Source organism: Columba livia, chromosome 9 (assembly GCF_036013475.1).
Source record: "Columba livia isolate bColLiv1 breed racing homer chromosome 9, bColLiv1.pat.W.v2, whole genome shotgun sequence".
NCBI lineage: Eukaryota > Metazoa > Chordata > Aves > Columbiformes > Columbidae > Columba > Columba livia.
Window position 1 is genome coordinate 19,561,229 of NC_088610.1, and position 19,754 is coordinate 19,580,982.

A 19,754-nucleotide genomic window follows, 5' to 3' on the forward strand; every position below is an offset into this window, starting at 1 on the left:
CTGTCACGCTGGTAGTAAAACCAAAAAAAACACCCAATCAAAAACATTCCTATCACTCCACTGCTTTATTTAGACCATGCTAGTTAAACTCCACTCAAGTAATCAGTTACCATTTATTGGCCTATTTGTCCCCTATTCTCTTTAGTGTTGTATCTCTACAATCAAATACAAAAATAAAATACTGTAACTCAGTAAGAGCAATGCAAACACTGTTAGGAAGGGACTGTGCTATTTGAAGGTCAAAAACCTGCCACATTGTGCTGCCATTACAGAGCTTTAGCTCTGCATTACACTGAAATATAACTAGAATTGCTCTGGAATTTCTGTTCATTTACACCAGAGTAAATCAGCAAAGGTTTTGGATCATAGGAATTAAGTTCATTGATGACTGAGCTTAGTCACATCACAGAGGGATACCTACCCAGTCTTTAATCAGAGAAAGCTTAGTTCTTTCTTAATACATAAACTCTGGATCTTAGATCATAAGAGGATACAATTTTCTGTTCTGCCAGTGAATCACGGCTTGAAGTTTGCTTAATTCTACCACAGCATGCATCTCATGTAATGGCGTCCCCTGCAGACAAAATTTCTACCCAAAGTACTATGCTATTTGAGAAAGAAACCACTCTTATTTGCCTGAATTGGTTGGTATGGTACTTAAATAGCCACATTCACCTAGTGATTTTTCTAAATGCTTGTTTTCAAATGTTTGAATTATTCTTGATTTTGTTACAGTATAGAAAATAGCTTAGGCAAGTAAGGAAGACCTAAGATTTAGAACAGATTCATATCAATCACATATTTAAATTGGGAGCATGTAAAGCAACAGGCATATTAAAAGCTGGACCACCAGCTTTTCTATTTCGGGGACTACTAGCAGTATTTTAGTTAGGTACAGAGACATCCAAGTGAGAGAAAATTTAAAAAACATAAATAAACAAAAAAGGGAAGAGGGACTGTGTAAATCCTCAGATGGCTTTGACATTTAAATGTATTAATTTTCAGATGAGCCATGGACTTTGGCCACAACACGTGATAGGAAAAAGAAGAGAACTCAGAAATGGAGGGGAAGAATTAGCAGTGCATTAAGCAGCTCCATTCCAGTCTGGTGGAATCATGTGTTTTCACTGGCCACCTGGCATATCATGTTAAAATGAGAGAGTATCAAACAAGGAAAGTGAAAAGCTTATGTCTATGAACATGCATGAAAATGAGCAGGCACTTAATGAAAAAGTAAAGCAAAAAAACAACGTCCTGCATCACTATTAAATAACTACTGGAAATAAATTTGATAAGCAGTTACATATCGCTTAGGTATTACAAGTCTCTCAAACTCTAAGGGCTTCCACTGGCAGAGAGATTTTACTCAAAGGTCATTCCAGGCCTCATCTCATTCCCTGGCACAGTATGTGGTCTTTCACAGTTACGCTGAATTCATCAGCATCCTGAAACCAACCAGAATCCAGATATCTTTGACCTGCATATATTCACAGAGAGTCTCAATCTATCACGTCTTTTCACTCCTGCTACAGCAAGAAGATTTGAACTCCAGATTTTATATTGCAACTGAGTAGGTAAGAGCACTCAGTCCAGAAAAGGGAAACTGTCTGAGCAGAGCTGTGGGTTTGACTTTCCACTCTCTCTCTCACTACAGAGTGCTCTGGTGACAACACTAAACCACCCTTAGCTGGGAGCACACTCCACCTTCTGCAGGCATCTGTACCACAGCAGGCCACAAAATATTGCAGGATATGTGGAACCAAAAGAGCAGATCTGCACTCTCATGGTTAGCACATGAATGCATTCCCGTCTCTTCTCTTCAGCCACGTCTGTATATTACCTTTAAAGGAAATGAAAAATACATGGGAGTCATGATCTTCACTCCTAGTTCAAAGGGAAATGGAAGCCCCTTTGTCGGCTATACAGGGTACAGAGTTGCAGATCTCAGGTAGATCTCTGCAGTCTTTAGTCTTTTTGGGAAGAAAGATTTAAGTGCCTTAAATCTGTGCCCCAGCTGAAGATCATGGGCTCTACTGCAGGGCTGCTTATTCTGTGGCTAAACCCCTTTTTTACATTTGATCCTAAATGACCTTCAAAACTCTCTAAGTTAGTCTCAGACTCCTAGGCTACAAGGGCATGTTTAGAGCACACAATGGAGCATATTACAGAGCCGATGAATGCAGTTGACAGGCCATTGAAGCATGACTTCCATCTGGATGATATGAGACAGAACAGCAGAGAAAACTTGAATCCTCACCATGAGGAGCACCAACCCAGCTGAGGCCTGCCCTGCACCGTGGCAGTGGGACCCATGGGCAGCAGTCCTTGTCCCTGTCTTCCCCTTGGTGCTGTGAAGCACTGTGGAGTACATCTGAGGACTTACAGTCATTAGGATATTTAGCAGCACAGCTGCTTGGCTAGAAAGACTGATTACCTGTCCCCACATGTCCAATATTTCCAGTTCTGAGGTCGTCACAAACTGAACTAGCATAAGGGATCTTCATCTACTGCACAGGTTACCCAATGTCTTAGTGAGAGCTGACAATCTTTACTTAAACAGAAGCCAGGCCTAATCTTCTCAAAAGCAGGTCCCTGCCTTCTCATCTTTCTCCTTACACAGGGAAAATTCAGTTGATTATTATATTGGAAAAGATAGCTCTTATCCACCTTTTTTCTTATACCACAAGGTCTCTGAGCAACCTAATATGGTGAAAGACATCTCTGCCCATGGCAAGGATCATCTCAAAATGTCCCTTCCAACCCAAACCATTCTATGAGGCTCTCAGTATCCAGCCTTCAAGTCCACTATGCAAACCAAAACATGAGTACAATTTATCAAGTTTGCTAATGGCACTGACCTGTTTTTGTTTCTGACCTTCTCTTTATTTTCCAGTGACTGCCTTCCTTCACAGCCCTTAATGACCTTTAGAACCAGAGTTTTAATTAAGCTGCCTACCAAGCAGATAGGCAAATAGGATTTTAACAAATACCTCGTAGGCTAGGCATATCAGGTCTACCAATAAGACAGGCGTATACTGTTGAAAATCTGTCAGACATCTATCTACAGCTTAAAACACCTAAAGACATTAAAAATATTATAACCTTTGAATTCTAAATATTGTATTTTTTTCTTAAGATACATGATATTCATATATTCAGAGGGAATATTGTGAAGCCTCTTTCAAGCAAGAACCACAAACATTACAAAAAATATACAAAAACCCAATCCTTTGAGCCTCATAAACTTTCTAAGGAAATTGACTGTCCTGTAATCCTGCTGGTAGAAAATGAGTGCAAGTTGCAAACAGTATTCCAAAGCACAAGAGCAAGAGTAATTGGCTTCCCCCTCCATCCCAAAGTTCTTGACCTTTTGCTCCTCATTAGGGACATAAAACATTAGGAAAACAGTTACATTTGTCATATTTCTTGTAAAATTATATAAGTAGAAATTGAAATGGTTTGGAGTCAGTAAAGTTAATTTGAAAGGCTCCCTGTAGGAAATGGCTAATAAAAGAATTCTTTAAATCCCCTTTAAGTAATTTTAGCAATAGTTATGCAACATGCACTTGTACGATGTACTACAAAGTATTGAAATTTTAACAAAGTGAAATTATAAACAAAGCTGTAAAATTTAAAGATGGTAACACATCTGTTACTGCTCTGGCATTTAAACCACGGATCCTGGTGAAAAGAACAGTAATTATACTAACACCTGACTTTAGAGCTTTTTGGATCTCTACTTTTCTCCCTATAATTCATTACTGGCTATAAAATTCTCATTAAGAGAGGACTGCAGAATCAAAACATATTGTCCCTAGAAATTGTTACTCACAGGCTTGCTCCTTCTGATTTTATTGGTATTTTTAATTTACAATCAGGATCCCATGAAGGAGAATATTATACCAGGTAAGTCTATCTTCTATTGACAAAAGTTGGTAACTTGCTGCTTAGAACAATTCTATGAACTTCAGTCCCTAGGATTTAAGATGTAAATAACCTTAGGCAACATCTGGCAGCATATTTCAGGCATGCATATTAATATGTACATTAATATGGGAATTACTGTTGCCTCTGATAGAAGTGCAAGAAAGTAGTATTGATAATAATAATTTACTTCAGTATGTAACATTAAAATAACTGATGTGTCAGCATAGAAATGCTGTATTTCCAAAATTACGATAGAATATCTCTTGCAGGTGATTCAGCATGTGAATTTTCATGCTATAAATCATCAATGAAAGAAATCTACTAGTTGCTATGAGGAAGCATGAGAGAGAACTCCAGTCAAGGGTGTGAGAGTAATTGCCACCCCAATCTATCACTCTTGAGTAATTTTCACCAGTCAGGTTCTCTGTGTTCGGAAGCTGAAGCAATAAGGCAAGCAAAAATAATTGAACCTGTAGTTTTTGTTGTATGTGCCTACTTGTTCGACATATATAGTTGTTCTATACTATATATGTATAGAACATATGTAGTTCTACAAATACTAGCTCTACAAATATAATTTAATTGCAATGAAGGGTAACATACAGATACCTAGATAGCAGGGTATGTGGGGAAAAAAATGTTTTAATCAAAAGATAACTACCAGCAATGTAATCTCATACAAAGTATCAAAATATTTAGGAAACCCACAAAAAATACCAGCACAGTTTAGATCTCTCTAGGATGCATACTTTTTATTTATTTTCTATGCCTTACTCTACTATTTGAGTGTAAAAAATGTCTGCATTCTTGTGTTATGTTTCCTCATAAAATATCCCATTTCTGTCTCCTGCCCACAGCCACACATCGAATGATTCATGCAATCAACTAGCAGCACAAATTTTGTTCTTTAGAACTAAACTGGCACATTTGAAACTTCTCAAGGAAATTCCATGGTAGACACATTGCTAATTATGATTTAGGAATGCAGCCTGAGAGAGAAACAGAAATTATTTTATTTCGTTGTATTTTTTTTCTGTGATTCACAGATAAAGCTATTTATTTATTTACAGCAAACAAAATAAATTTAATCTTTATAGTCATAATTTGGCTTGTGACAATTTAGCTCAGTTTCTTTGGGCAACCAGGCAGGTCCAAGTGTGAAACAGGCAAATATAAACTTCTTTGCCAAAAAAGATTTTTCAACAAACTTTGCTACCCAGGTTCTTCGCTAGTTTTGTTAAATCTACCAGTTTAAAAGTACAGAAATCTTTCCAGGACAGACCTTCTGGCACTCTGACATTTATTTTTTTGTTTATTTATGAACTTGTTTATTAAACAACTTCTTTATTTTCTGATTATGAAACCAGGGGTTTGCATATCGAAGGTTAATTGAGAGTTTCAGGGTTTTTTTCAATATCCCACACTGAAATACATGAATAAGGCTATAACGTGCAAACACTTTCAAATATAAATTTACGAATACTTTATACTGCTTAGGTAACACAGCCCATACTCTTAGATCATTTTGCTTCAAGGAGGAACAGTCTGTAACAACTGCTCTTGTATGGCAAGGACCCATGGCTCCTGGAGACTGTGGTTACAGACCTCCAGCGTAGCAACATTCTTCTTGTCTAGCCTTGTAATTTTTTGCCAGGTACTCTGTACATTAAGTTGTTTCATTTCCATTGCCCTAAGGGTTTCTTGCTCACTAGCTAATGGGGAGCTTGACGCATCATTACTTTAACATGGCACAATGTGATAAAGCTGTAGGATTCTCTAGTAAAGAAATTACTGGTTCTGTTCTTAATAGGTTAGTTCTCATAATATTTACCCGCACATCAGCAAGGCCTTTATATTTAAAATGTTATTTAGAAGAGATATTTTACTTGGTTCAACTAATTTCTATAAAATAAAAGGTAATTTCAAACATAGTTTACCTACATACATGTAAAAAAAAGGAGGCAGAGTGAAGCTATGAATTTACTTCACACAAAAAAACCCCACAGAACTCTATGTGTTCATAAATGTCAAGAACAGGTTTGGGATTTTTTAATACCCTAATTAAACTGAAACAGCATACAAGACCTTTGGGGGGTACAATCCTAAACCTAGGGTTGTTTGAAAATACAGAGGTTGTGCATTGTTACGCATTGTACAAGGCCCTGATCAGAAACTTCAGAATGGCTTACGAATCATTTCCCAGACATTGATACAGAGCTGGGGCAGTTCAGATAAAAGCTGCTAGACTGGAGACAAATCTCACTCTATACATTCTCATTGACTCCATTCCCAGACTGCATGCTTTGCTCTGTGTTTTGCATATTCTTTGTTTAAAGTTTCTAAGTATCATATCCAGGTTTTCCTCTCATTACAATCCCATCAGGAAGAGCCTGTCTTATAAAATATTTTGCTGATAGTCCTTTTCCTCTTCAGCTCTGTATATTGAGAAAACAGCTTAAGTATCTCTCAGACTCAGGCTATCCACCATACACCTCGATCTATTTGAATCCCACTTAACATCCTCCAGCAGTTTCCTTACTGACTCTTGTTTATCTCTATGAATTTCTGTCCAAATTTTAAGGATTATAAATTCCCAAATTATTGTCTATATTATTGTTAATTGTTTTACAAGCATAACTGGTAGGGTTTAGGATACATCTACGCTAGTTAGATAGTTGCCAAATCCTACAACTGATCTAGAGTGAGAATACAAGAAGGACATGGCATCAACTACATGAACAAAGTTTTAGTCCCTCATTTCTTCATTGTATTTATTCCAACAAGAATCTGGATGTACTGTACATTCAATAGCACAGACTGTAAAACGGTTGCTACTTCTTGGCAAAAAAAGGTGACCATTCTTGTGCTAAATTAGCCTTCCTCCCCAAAATACTGATTTTACAATTTCTTTGGTTTCTTCTGAAAACTTCAGCCCTCACCTATGCCTGGGAAGGAAAACTTAGGCATTTCAGTAGTTGAAAGCATCAGTTATCAAGTATGTTAATACTATATTGGGTAATCTACCTTTTCATGCCAAATGTTCACAGGGGAGGCCTCCGATGCACTGTGGTTTAGCGGACCGGAAATCCTGGCTGTATGTTTGACCTGTTACGTCTCTGTGGGGAAGTCAGCTGACTTCTGAATTTCCTCTTACAAAGTATGTCAGGATCTGTGCTGGACAAAAAAAACATTAGTTAGTATTTCAGCGATTATACAAAAAAAAAATATGATGGCATAAGGTATCGTTCATGTAAAGAGGCTGATCTGATCTGGTAAAATCAAAAACGTTTTGTTATTGACTTGACTTGGAGAAGGATTGTTCTCTAAAGGCAACAAATGCATTGAATTAGATTGGTAAATTACTGTTCCCACGACCAAGTTAAAAGACAAATGAGTAGTTAAGCGAGAGTCTGGTAACAATATCACATCACAGGGCTTCCTGGTTATTTTCTCGTGGAATTCACACAGTAGAATTTAAAAAAAAATATATATTCTCTCATCAGTACACATGGGAGTTTTACATAAAATATATAAATGCTTAACAAATAGAAAGATTGTAAATCTGTCTCATACCAAAAAGAACCTAAAACTCAAAGTTAGACACCCTGTTTTGAAGTCTGCATTAAGATCAACTGATGTTCTCTTGACTTAGAGATTCACACAGTTCTAGCTAAATGCATTAGAAAATAAAGTCTGGCAGGACTGAGTATTTAATTTAAATATGTTTTCAAAAATTCAGACTATATCTTGACTAATGAAGCTTTTCTTGATTAATGGAGCATTGCAGAAAGTCTCTGTGGGAGCATGCTATATTAAAATGAAGAAGACTTTTAAGATTTTTCAAAGTGGATATTCATACAGGTCTTAAGTCTTGCATGATCCATTTATATGCAGAGATTGGAAATGATGGCATATCCTGTTTGTAGGGGATTCATGTGTCTGCTCCAAGAGATTACATGACACAGTCAAGCAGTTCTCAGAATGAAACACTCTACAGAAAAGATGACCTATAATGCAATAGGTTATGTGCCACAAAAGACAGCATATAAATATTTTAAAATGTAGAAGTAATGAAAAAGCATCTTTACTTTCATTTGTTGTCTCATGCCAAGGACAGAAGCACCTTCTTTGGTAAAAAAAAACAATTATGTATTGCTTATATCTACACACATATATGGATAAATTTTAATATATAGTAATATAATTAAATGCCACGATTCCTATATTTATAAAATTCCTCTTACAGCGAACTCATTGGCAACCAAGCACTTGGCCAATAGGAGCTCTGCAGTGGATAAATTCTTAATGATGGAAAGTAGGCTAACACTTTGAAATTCTGTTTGCATATGACCTTATTTCCTTTCTCCCCTTTCCTTTAACTCGTATATTACCCCTTTTCTCCAAAGTGGCTACATAAACTTGAGTCCTACAGAGAAGACAAGCCAGTGCAAAGCACTTAAATTCCTAAACAAACAGCCTGGACTCAATGTAAAAATGACCTTTTTGGTTCGAGAACTTTTTTGAAAATTCAACATGACACACATAAAATCTTTATTGTCAGCAGTCAAGCAGTTCAGAGCTAGTTCTGTAATCCCAGTGTGGGACCTAAAGTGCACACAGGAAGCTGGATTCAATTTTTCACTTAATTCCAGAAGTTATCCATTATCCTCCCTTACTGAGTAAAAGGGGTTACTTTTCTTTGGCAAGCTCCTTGGTATGCGGAGCTAAAATTGGGTCTCAGTCACAAAAGACCTGTCAGTAGACATTAAATTATCTAATTAAAACTGAACATGTTATTGAACAAGTCACATTTAAACTATGAATGACACAAGTCAAAATCCATTCTTAAAATAACCCCAAGTGATACACATACCCCAATATAGCTTCATCGTTTTGCTACTGTCTCATGCATGCAGTGGCCGGTATGAGTCATAATTGAGACTTGTGAAATGATACATACTCAATATTTTCTGGCTTAATAGGAGATGTGGTTAGAAGCAATGCAAGCAAAATAAAACCATCCAATCAAGATCGTATTTTTTAAAAGACAACAATTTCTGCCCACAGAGTTTTATTCATCAATAATAATTGCAGTGAGACCCAACACAAGAAGCAGATCTTTAATATCAATTACACAAAATGCTACCTTGCTAATGAAGACATATTAGTTTATTGATTAGCTGTGCAAGAATCTTTATGTTGGTTTTGCTCTTATATGGATGAGCTCTTTAATTTTACTGAATCTGCATTCAAAGACTGGTAGAAATGGTTGTAAGGGTTTTCTTACAGCATGTGTCCCTCCCTTCCATCTTTCTTACAGCCTATATTTCCCCCTAGCTGGGTTCTGCTATAATTGGTATGTGTTAAACATAGGCAGAATAAACTAGGCTTATGCTCAGCCTGTGGAAATCCAGCTCACCTTAGTCAAGTGTGGGTTTAGCAAATGCAAGTGGGCCACCTCTCCATTACCACCTCTATGGCCTCTTTAATTATGCATTTTTAAAAAAAGAGTCATTAATAAATAAGTACATATTAATAGTAGCATGGATCTAAGAGCAGTAAGTCTCAAATGATTGTATATGCCTACCCAGTGTTCTGATGAACACATAGGTATTCAAAAGGACAGCTTCTTATTCTAGGAGGGAAAAAAGTACACACACATCTATATATAGTGGGTTTGACCTTCAAAGCTCTTTCCAGTCTTTCATCATTTTCTTAATGAGGAACAGTACCTCATCAAGGCAAATAAACACTGGCCGAACTCCAGTGCTTCTTTACTCTCTACAGCAGGAGATGGGGGCTGCAGCACAAACACTTCCACAGCATCAGGTACCAACAGCTGCCAACAGAATGCAAATCGTTAAAATCATACTGGAGTCCTCGAGCTCGTTTCATTAGGACGGCCCTTTGAAGGATATGATGCACAGACATTTGCCTGTACTCTTTATGACAAAACTACCTACCTCTAAAAAGCCAGTAACTTAAGACTGATTACAGTAAATTCACTTCTGAGAGAGCAAGTTGCACAATCTTAGGCTCTTGGACAACCTTCACCTTCAAAGAATATCAACAAAATGAGTTTTAATATAGAAATCACTTCTAAACCAGCTTTGATTCTTTTCTTTTAGATTGGTTTCTTATACTGATATGGGCCAGATGAAAATTCCACAGCCTGATACAGCTCTAAACCTATGAAGTTTCCGAGGTGTGCAGATTCAGGGTTTGGTTTTGTCTGACTTTTAGAATAAAATAGCAGAAGAGTTTCTTCTTCAATTAAGAACAGATGTTTCCACTACTACTGTCAATGACAAATTAAGACTTTTGTACCTTTAAAGATAGAAAAACCCATAAAAAATCATCTTTGCTCGAGAGTTTATTCTTAACATTTTTCTTCCTGAAATCTGCAGAGGAAATCAAGAGGGAACAGCTTTTAATTACAGTATGTTTTCCTGCATGTTGGCCACTTCTAATTTTACTGCCTGTGGGCTATCTGGGAACTAGCAGGAGAGAATATCCTACATTGCAAATCAAAAGCAAAAAAACTAGAGCTCAGTGCAAAACCGCATTGTACAAAACACACAGTGTACCAAATTCTAGTGCATAAGCAGAGCTTCTTCTTTCTTTATTTAAAAGCATAAGCACTTCTCCATAACAACGCAGAGAACTGTTCTAGGGAAATACGTCCTGCTCATCCCTCGTTGCTTCTGCCTACACTGGGACTTTATGACAAAAAGGAAAGGATTTCTCCATTTTCGTTATTTTCATATGACTCCAAAGATCTCATCTCTCAGTTTGTCAGATTGAATGTAAGAATGCAGGGGCATAGAAGTACAGACATTTCTACAGGGCATGTCAGTCATTACAATACTTCAAAAAGCAGGACACACTACATTTCTGTGCCTGCCTTCCCATAGTTGTCTAACCTTTATTAAGATTACTTTGAAGCCTATCAAGACCTCCAGAGGACATTTTAGAGTACTAGAGTACTTGTTTCAAAGTATTTACTCATCTGCCAGTTTCAATACCTTTGCTCAATTGCCAATTGAAAAAAAAATATGAAATGGACCCAGAAAATAAGATAGAACACGATGAAACCCCCATTAGTAGTGTGACAGTTAAACACCAATAACTGCCATAAAGGAAACATCTACCTAGCCAATTTTGCATTGATTGTTATAGCAGTCTCTCTGAACTCTGGTTCCCTGGCTTGCTTAGGAAGTCAGCACAAGAGGCAAAAAACTCACCAATCACAAGATACATGACACTCACACAAGGGCTGACACCTGCAGAAATGATTCAAAAATCTTAAATCCAAGGTGGCTTTGACACAATTCACAAATATTCTGTTTGGTCATTAGTTCTGGTGTGTTTCAAGAAGTTGCTGTTAAACTGACCACTGTCTAATTCTCCTGAATTTTCTCCCTTCTCCCATTTCAAATACAGGCATAAAATTTGTTGTGTTGTTTTTTGTTTGTTTGTTTGTTTTAATTCATCTATACTCCATACTGAGTTTGAACAATACAAACTAGCAGCTCTTTCATCCAAGTCTTCATGTACTCTAGGTTCACTTCAAATCTGTTTGAATAAATGACCTTGTATTATAAGAGAAACTACTTATTTTAGTATCCTTCAAAATCCCACCATGTATTCAGTTATCTTTTACAAATCTGGCCCAGGAACTAAATCTGAACTGTTAGGACACACTACCTTCCTCTGTGAAATTCAAACACACAAGTCAAAGGTGAAGGCATGGTATATAATTTTGTGGACAGCACCATTGTGCAGAAGAGCCAGCAGCCTGCTGGCATGTTCAGCTTGACTCCGTTTATTGCTTTATAGAAAATGTTTTAATAGAGAAAGGACTAAAACTGGTAGACAATCTTTTTGTTTAAAATAAATTATAGAGAGAAATCAATCTTGAACTGATCATGTTTTCTGAAATATTTAAGCAAATATAGGCAGAATAACTTTTGCATGTATCACACAACTTTAATATCAGACCAGATTTGACAAGGATGAAGGTTAGCATGACTGTTCTGTCCACACCTACCTAGAAATGCCTGCTTAGATAAAATTTCTATGAATCTGATTGATGAAGAAGTAGCTTCTTCCTAAGAAAGAACCCACCACCTCTCACGTAGTCCCTCAGAAATCAGGCAATGTAAAACTCCACAGGAACTGGCTTTCCAAATCTGTGGTCTCTTTTTCCCAAAAACATTTCTTTTGTATGTATACATATAAAATTTAAAAGTGTATGTCCTAGAGATATAGCCTAGAATATGCCAACATTATTGGCAGATAATGGATTTATAGGTCTGGATTTATAGGTCCTTAAAATAAGAAAAAAAAAAAAAAGTCAGTAGGAACATATCACTCAATGTACATTCCATTTTGCACATTTTAAGGCCTCGTGTTAATGGGTCCTTGTAAAGTAGTGTAAAAGTATTCTCTTACCCCCTACTTGTAGAGACATTCACTATGCCTACAACAGGCATATGTATCATCTGTTACTTTTCATATATCAGTAATATTTTAAGCTCAAAAAATCTACCTTTGCAGTAGAAATTATGCTTAAATGAGAATTAGCAGTGGGAAAATACTTGAAACTCTGATCTCTCTTTTAAAGATGCCAGAAAATTAATTATTTTCACTGTTATCAATGGGGCATTAAATCTGTAACTAATTCCATATGTGTGAAAGCTGTAAGGATTAGAAGTGTATAAGGATGTTGTAGAATAAATCAAAACCGTAGCAAATTCTGCAAGGTTGCTGAAGTGAGCCACTCTAGGCAATCAGGATATGAAAATTAAATCAATTTATGGGAGGACAAATCATGCTTACCCTCTAAGTATTAATTATTTCTAGTACAATGGCACCTGATGATTGAACCCCTTTGTTCATTGAACTATACACACACGTAAAAAGAAGGATCTAGACCCAAATGATAAACGCATTAACTGCATCCTTTTTCCTTAGCTTTTAAATACTCAAAAGACTGCTTGAAGAGTCAACACTCACTTTATTTTGTACATGTTTGCAGAGAAGAGTATTTTATATGTGCATATATATATATTTCTAATTAAACATCCACAAAAGTGGGCTCAAATCTAGGGTTATTTCAGCTAGATGAGGCAGTACCTGTCTAATCTCCATAATGAAAGTGAGAAAATTCCAGAGCAGGCCTCTCTTTTAAGAAGTCTGATTACTTTCTTGAGCTGTCTTCTGGCATGCTTAAGCCCTGTGAATCAAATAACTGAGGAAGGCTCATAAAAATGAGTAAACAAACATAAAAGGCTGGCCCTGAGCGCTATTGTATTTCAGAGCTGGCTCACTGCTCTTGTTAAAGGGCTGCTACAGACATATACACAGAATCATATGAATAATGCTGGAGCCATTTACCTACAACACAGAAACGTGATCTTTTCTGTTCAAATGTGTTTGAAATTTGTTAGAACTGGAAAAAAGATTACTCTTTCCTTAAAAGGGCATGATCTCATGCTCACTGCCTTTTTTTGATGCAGGACTGGGAGGCGAAAAAAGCCTTAAAAACCTATTCAGCCCTTGCTGGCTTAATAACTTTAACACATTATTTCTGATAAAGATGAAAAAATCAGACTTGTAAGAACTGATCCTATAAAGAAAAAAGAGGCTTTAACTAACAAGGGGGGAAAGGTAAGTATGGGAGGCCACTTAATGCCTCCACATCGGTTAACAATACAAAAGTCTGAAGTCTTTAACTCATTAATTTGAAAGAGTTTGGCTCCAGCTCTTTATTTTGGCTTTTCATTTTTGTTTGTTTGTTTTTCCTCTCCCAAAGGAAATCTGGACTGTAGATGATTACTTTGAAAACAAAGCAGTACACAACTCTGGCAGAGATATTCTCTTCAAAAGAGATCATTTGAGAAATACAACATGCATTAAATTAACCATCAGTTGCAACAGTGAGAGGCCTTGGGGTTTGGCGACACAACCTCACATTAATTACTTGCTAAAAGAATGGGATTGTGTGCAATATAACACAAGGATAAATATTAGGATAAGAAGTTTCAAGAGGTTAGGCTAAAAGAGAGCCCGTTTTTGACATCAACATTGAGAAATCTGGGGAGGGTAAACACAAAGTGGAAACTGATACACATACACACACAATATCCTTTTCTAATTAGCACAAATCTCTGGATGTGAATCTGCTCACAGTAGTACATTAGAGATAAGACAGCTGTTAATGTCCAAAACTAAATAGGAGGGGTTTTAATCTATCAAGAAGGATTTGTACATTCGAAGTAGAAACATCAGTTGATTACTAATTTAGAGTACACCGAGTTGTGCTAAATTTTCCTAGAACTACAAACCAATTCCAAGTTAATTTCAGTGGGACTGAACCTGAACTAGTGAAACGCTGCTGATCAAACAGGATCTTTACAGACCGTGAGCACTCTGTTCAACCTTTTGTAGAAGCCTCATCATTTAGCAAATGTTCAATAAGAGATGCTCTGAGCTAGAACTATGTTACTTGGGAGAGCCCTCATGAGACACCTCAGATGATCCTCCTGAAGTGCTCTGCTAACTAGTTTCAGACGTGAGGGATACTCGTTAGTTTTCAGAAAATGGTTAACAACAGACTATGGGTCTGTGCTGAAAGCACGATCGCAGGACACCAGCCACTGTCTGCTTGGGGAAAGCGAAGACATTGCTTGGGAAGTGTTTAATTGCTCACAAAAAGATTTTCTCACCCCACTGTACATGCTTCTGCAATTCAACTTTCAAGCAACTTCCCAAGCTTTTTTAACCTTACCACCAGGGCGAAAGGAAGCAAGAGCGGTTATTGCATACTGCATTTACTACGTTTCTGCAGTAGAAATTATAATTTGGGGGGGCATAAGGAAAAGACTAAGCAAATAAATTATTGTTTCATTCATGAAACAGAGTATATTTTAGCAATCTTGCCCAATGAAACTCCAAAGCCAACTTTACCCTCTATGTGACATATTAAAATGGATTTTTATTTCACCATGCCTGCCAATTTGAATACTGCACTTGCTGACACAAAAGCATATAAAGAATATTCTAGAATATGGTCTATTAGGTTAGCACCTATAGAGAATTTGGTTCATCAGAAGAAGCAGCAGGATTTCAAATTCATTCTATGACCCAGATGGAGAAAGGAAACCATTTTCCTTTTAGCTACTGTATCAGCCTCTGACAACCCATGATCTAATTATGTTATCGTCTTCAGTAATGTGTCTAGTGTGTCAAAACCGTCTTACATTATTGTCTAGTCTTAACAAATGCATAACAGTTTTACAAGGGGAAAATAGGTTTTTCTGAGATCAGGAGGTCTGCTCTGCAGAGTGGTAATCCAGTCTGAATAGGTTTGCCAGAGACCAGTGCAGGTGAGTGCACACTGTACCTCCTGGAAATTCCTCAGCTAGGGAAAAATCTTTCAATATTGAAAGTACAGCCTCCTATTAAAATTTTCATTTTTAAATGCCACGTTTTATCTTAGTTTTCTAGTCGAATTTGTTTCAAACATCAGCTGAAACAATGTATTCTCCTGTGGATTAAGAAAAAATAATTGGAGAGGGAGCTGGAAGGAGCCAGGAGCTTTTCCACTATGCTATCTGTGGCTCAAAAAAAATATAGTCACCGCTCAAGAAAAATCACAGTTGTTCTGCACCGTATTTCAGCTGTTTTATTTCCCAAGGCCAACACTCCTGTTCCAGTTTTATTCTTTTTTTCTGTCTCAGAGTGAACTAGCCCTAACTTGTACAAACCAGTATGCAATTCCAAATCTTGTCTGTGCTTTCTGTGAGACTAGGGGCGGGGGTTGTTAAGCCGAGTTTGACAGAGAATGAAAGCACAAAACATTTTGAACTCTTACCTCAGCAGTAAAAACTCAGAAGCTTTCAAATAAAAGAGAGAAGTGGCAGGCATCAGCCAGTCAAAAAGCATCTTCAAGGCAGCAGCTATTTTGCTTTGCAAAATTTAAGTGGCCACTCCCAGCACATCGTGATGCAGAGATGTCCCCACAACCACACAATTCTGTATGAGAGAGAACAGATGGGGGGGACTGTCACGAGAAGGCTCTGAGATCAAGAGCTGGATACCAACCACATACCATAAAGCCTCTTAGAGAGGAGAACTAAAAAGACAGTCCCATCAAGATCAGTTGTGATTGACACTTATTACATACATGTAAGACATAAGTTTAGCTTCCAAGCTTCCACAAGCCAACTTGATCCAGTCTTAGGTGAGATAAATCCTCGACATCACGCATAACTCCCGCTGAAAAGTCTTACCCGGGAGCCAGCCTGGGATTGCCAAGGACAACTCTCAAGAAAACAATCAAACAAATAAATAAGTCCCAACAAAATGTAAGTCCTTCTCCCACTGGATCTTTTCTTCTGTCAAACTAAGGCAGCATTCAGGAATGTGGACAAAAATAAGCCTTCCTGACCGTGGAGGTGGAGACTTCTATGGATTTTTAGAATTAGCTAATAGGTTCAAGGAAAAATTAATATAGTGCTCCGAACACTCCAGGTGACCTGTGCCAAGTGTAGCAGCTGGCATTAATAGAGTAAATTACATGATTATATTAAAGATGAATTGCTCAGCTTTACAAAAATAAATATCTAACACTGTTTAGAATTCAAATCAGCTATAGCAGGAGCAGACCTAATGCATATGAACAAACATAGTATTAAAGTGTAGAAAGGAAAATCAAAGTCTCCATTCACCTTCCCACCATGACCAGGATTTAGACCTTATGAAAGTATAACAAAGCCAATGACATTTTCTCAGGACTTTAAAAGACAAGGCCATACCACTGCAGTATTTTAAGCACCTACTGACATCTTGTTGCGTGGGAAAAGAATATATTCCGATCAAGACAAAGGTATAGCTTGATCTCACTGGAAACCAGAATTCTGTCTATAAAAAGACCTTGACGCTTTGCTCTGTGGAAGAATGAAAACAAAACCTTTCATTTTGGGGGCTGGAGAGTAGAAAAGTGAACAGACTTTCTCAGAATTTGCAGTAGCCCAACGCTTACAGCATTTGCCATGAGTAGGGTTTTTTTTCTGAAGTGAATATGTGAAGCTGCATCTCCATGTCCCTGTGAGAATGCTCTAATCCAGACGTGTCTAACTCATTTTCACTGGGGGCCACATCAGCCTCAGTAGTTACTCCTACATTTACACGGTCCTAAAACTACATTCAGCCCTTTGAAGGCAACCGTGAGGCTAATGTGGCCCCCGGTGAAAATCAGTTAGACAACCCTGCTCTAATCTGTGCTACTGGCTATTCTGAGCACTGATCTCTCTCCTGCTCCAGAGAATATCTGACCTTGGCCCAAAAGGCCACTATTTTCTAAAAAAAATATTCAAATGTTGATGTGGAGAGGGGCAAAAGCTTCCTGGAAAATTTTTCAGAGAGTTCTAGTTATAGTTCTGCAGCCTTGCTGTAATGGAGTATTTCTGTTGGCAATAACAGGATTACCTGCATCATTAAAGGTTACATGAGCTCCCTTGGCAGGTGCAGTAAATGAAGAAAATTATTTTCAGAGTATTTGGTTTATAACAGAAGGGCTTAATTACAGTTCTAATGAGGCTGAGCTGCACAGATCATGGTGATCAACATCAGCTCCAAAAAAACATAATGCGGTACATCTGAGAGGTATTGAAAGCAGCACTGCAGGCCACAGGACAGCAACACACGGGAGCAGCTTCTGAAAAGGACAGAGGTGATTCTGTGATAGCATTTCATTATTTTCTTCCCCTGTCAAAGGATTATTGGAAAGAAAAAGCATTCTAATGTGCTCTCAATGTAGCACAAAGTGTAGCCAAACCAGCAGTTTCATGTGGGGTCACACTGTGTACTGAGTATTATTGCAGTGCTGAGCCTAAACCCGTGACAAACCCTAGGACACTAAAGAATCAAAGCCAAAACCAGGAGATCTTGCTCACTGCTATGGATGAAGCTGTGGGAGAGAGAAATAAATTAATTGTTAGCCAACAGAAGACGTTACTTTAAAATTGTTCTGAATCCAACAGAGGGTTGAATTTGAGGTGAATCACCTTTCCTCTCTCTCGGTCTGAAGCACAATTATGTAAGTGTACAGAATATGCCACTTAACTAAGTCTATGTAATACCCTGGTTCTAACAAGTCTTCCTCTTACTATTGGTCCTATTAAAATCAGTAGTTATTCAACCAAGTGACTATGACAACCCAAAGAACCACAGTTGGCCTAGGCTCTTAAAGGAAACAGTTTGCCTAAAGCTAGTGACTATCAGAGATTGATCTTTATTTAAGACAGCAGTTGTACTTAGGCATTTGGCCAAGGGCCAAACTAATAAATATAATCTTGAACATATATGTATATACACGTATAGTTTTCAGGGTTGTTTACTCAGGTATTTGTTACATTTGAAACAATGCCAGTATCAACATGGAGGAATGACTAAGGACATGATCCTGTACAGATCTGTAGACAGTTATGAACTCTGTTAAGTCCATCTGAAAAAAAAAGAAATGGCAACTAACTGTATTGAATAAAAGTCTAGATTTATACTTGTAAAACTAGGTCAGGCTGCCACACAAATCAATCAGAACAGGAGTAAGCCTTGTACAGAACTCTTGGGCAGAATTCTCTATTGTTTCAAGTATTTTTTTGTCTGCAGAAACGTTTACTCTCACAGGCAAATGCTGAAGCATCCAGGCAGCCTGGCAAGGTAGTGATAAGAAATACAGTGGGGAAGACTCTTTTCCTTATCCAGCCCACAATAACCGGTCTGGGCCTCACACTTCCCTTCTGTTCCCGTTATTCGGGTTGGTTTGTAGCAGTGAATGCTTTTCGCAAGGCATTTGCAAGTAGTGGGATCCATGCAATGGTACATCATGTGGCTGCACGCTGCCTTTTTTCTCACAGATCCTCATTTCGTGCATACATGTGAAGACACACCATTCAGCTATTCCTGTATGTGCAGTTTAGTGCAAGAACGGTATTTCCTGTCCTGTCCTTGCCAGTGCAGCACACACGCATAACTGCCAACAGAGCACGCAACAATTCTGTATGAACTAAAGGAAATTTATGAGATGCCTTATATAAGCTACTAACAACCATTAATGATGGAAAGTTTTTAAGATGGCCTTGTGGTTCAAGGTACTTTACAGAAGTCAGTTGAAATCCAGCCATGCTTTAAATGGTTTGATATTGGGATTCCAATCACTGCTCAGCAAAAATAAGGCAGTAGCATTTGTCCAGCTCAAGGGACCACCACATAATAATTCGGGATCACATATTTCTGATCTGATCCTCTGGTTGAGAGGAGAAGGATTGAGCAAGATTACACTCCTTTTCCAGTTTTTGCAGTAACTTAAAACACCCCGATACTTTTAACAAGCACGAATAGTCTGACTCAAAAGCTCTTGAAATCAGAACTCTAATTTAATTTTAGTGGATCAGCTGATCAAAGGAAACTATTCAGCACAAACAACATTGGATTAAAAGCAAAACATGACTTCAATTTTTCACTTTATTCCCTGCCCCATCTGCTTCTGATGACTTAATTTCTGCTTCTCAAGATCTGGAGAGATTGGTATTCATTAAAAGAATCTATACCAGTTCAAGATTCTAAGGCCTAATGCTATGGTATAAAAATATAGACAAATTGAATTCACATTGGTAACGTCAATTACACAATTGAATTGTTATATATTTATAGAAGCAGGCTCCAGAAAGTCCCAGCTGCAGCAACAGTGACAGCAGCCAAGATGTCCTTTGCAAGTAACTGTGAGCTGCCTTTTCCTCATCAGTCCCAAGTCTGCCAGC

General features: G+C 37.6%; 1 long non-coding RNA gene across 11 annotated transcripts in view; it reads right to left on the reverse strand.

The window, feature by feature from the left end:
• LOC135580250 (uncharacterized) overlaps positions 1 to 16,383 on the reverse strand; it is a 57,149-nt gene extending 40,766 nt beyond the window's left edge. For 10 of the 11 annotated variants that reach the window (XR_010474725.1, XR_010474734.1, XR_010474727.1 and 7 more), the window contains exons 1-3: positions 16,224 to 16,383; positions 15,806 to 15,966; positions 6,952 to 7,101 (exon numbers count right to left, since the gene is read on the reverse strand). This is a non-coding gene — a long non-coding RNA (uncharacterized LOC135580250). The remainder of the gene's footprint in view (positions 1 to 6,951; positions 7,102 to 15,805; positions 15,967 to 16,223) is intronic. The other variant, XR_010474726.1, reaches the window with a different exon arrangement.
• Positions 16,384 to 19,754: the final 3,371 nt, after the last annotated feature.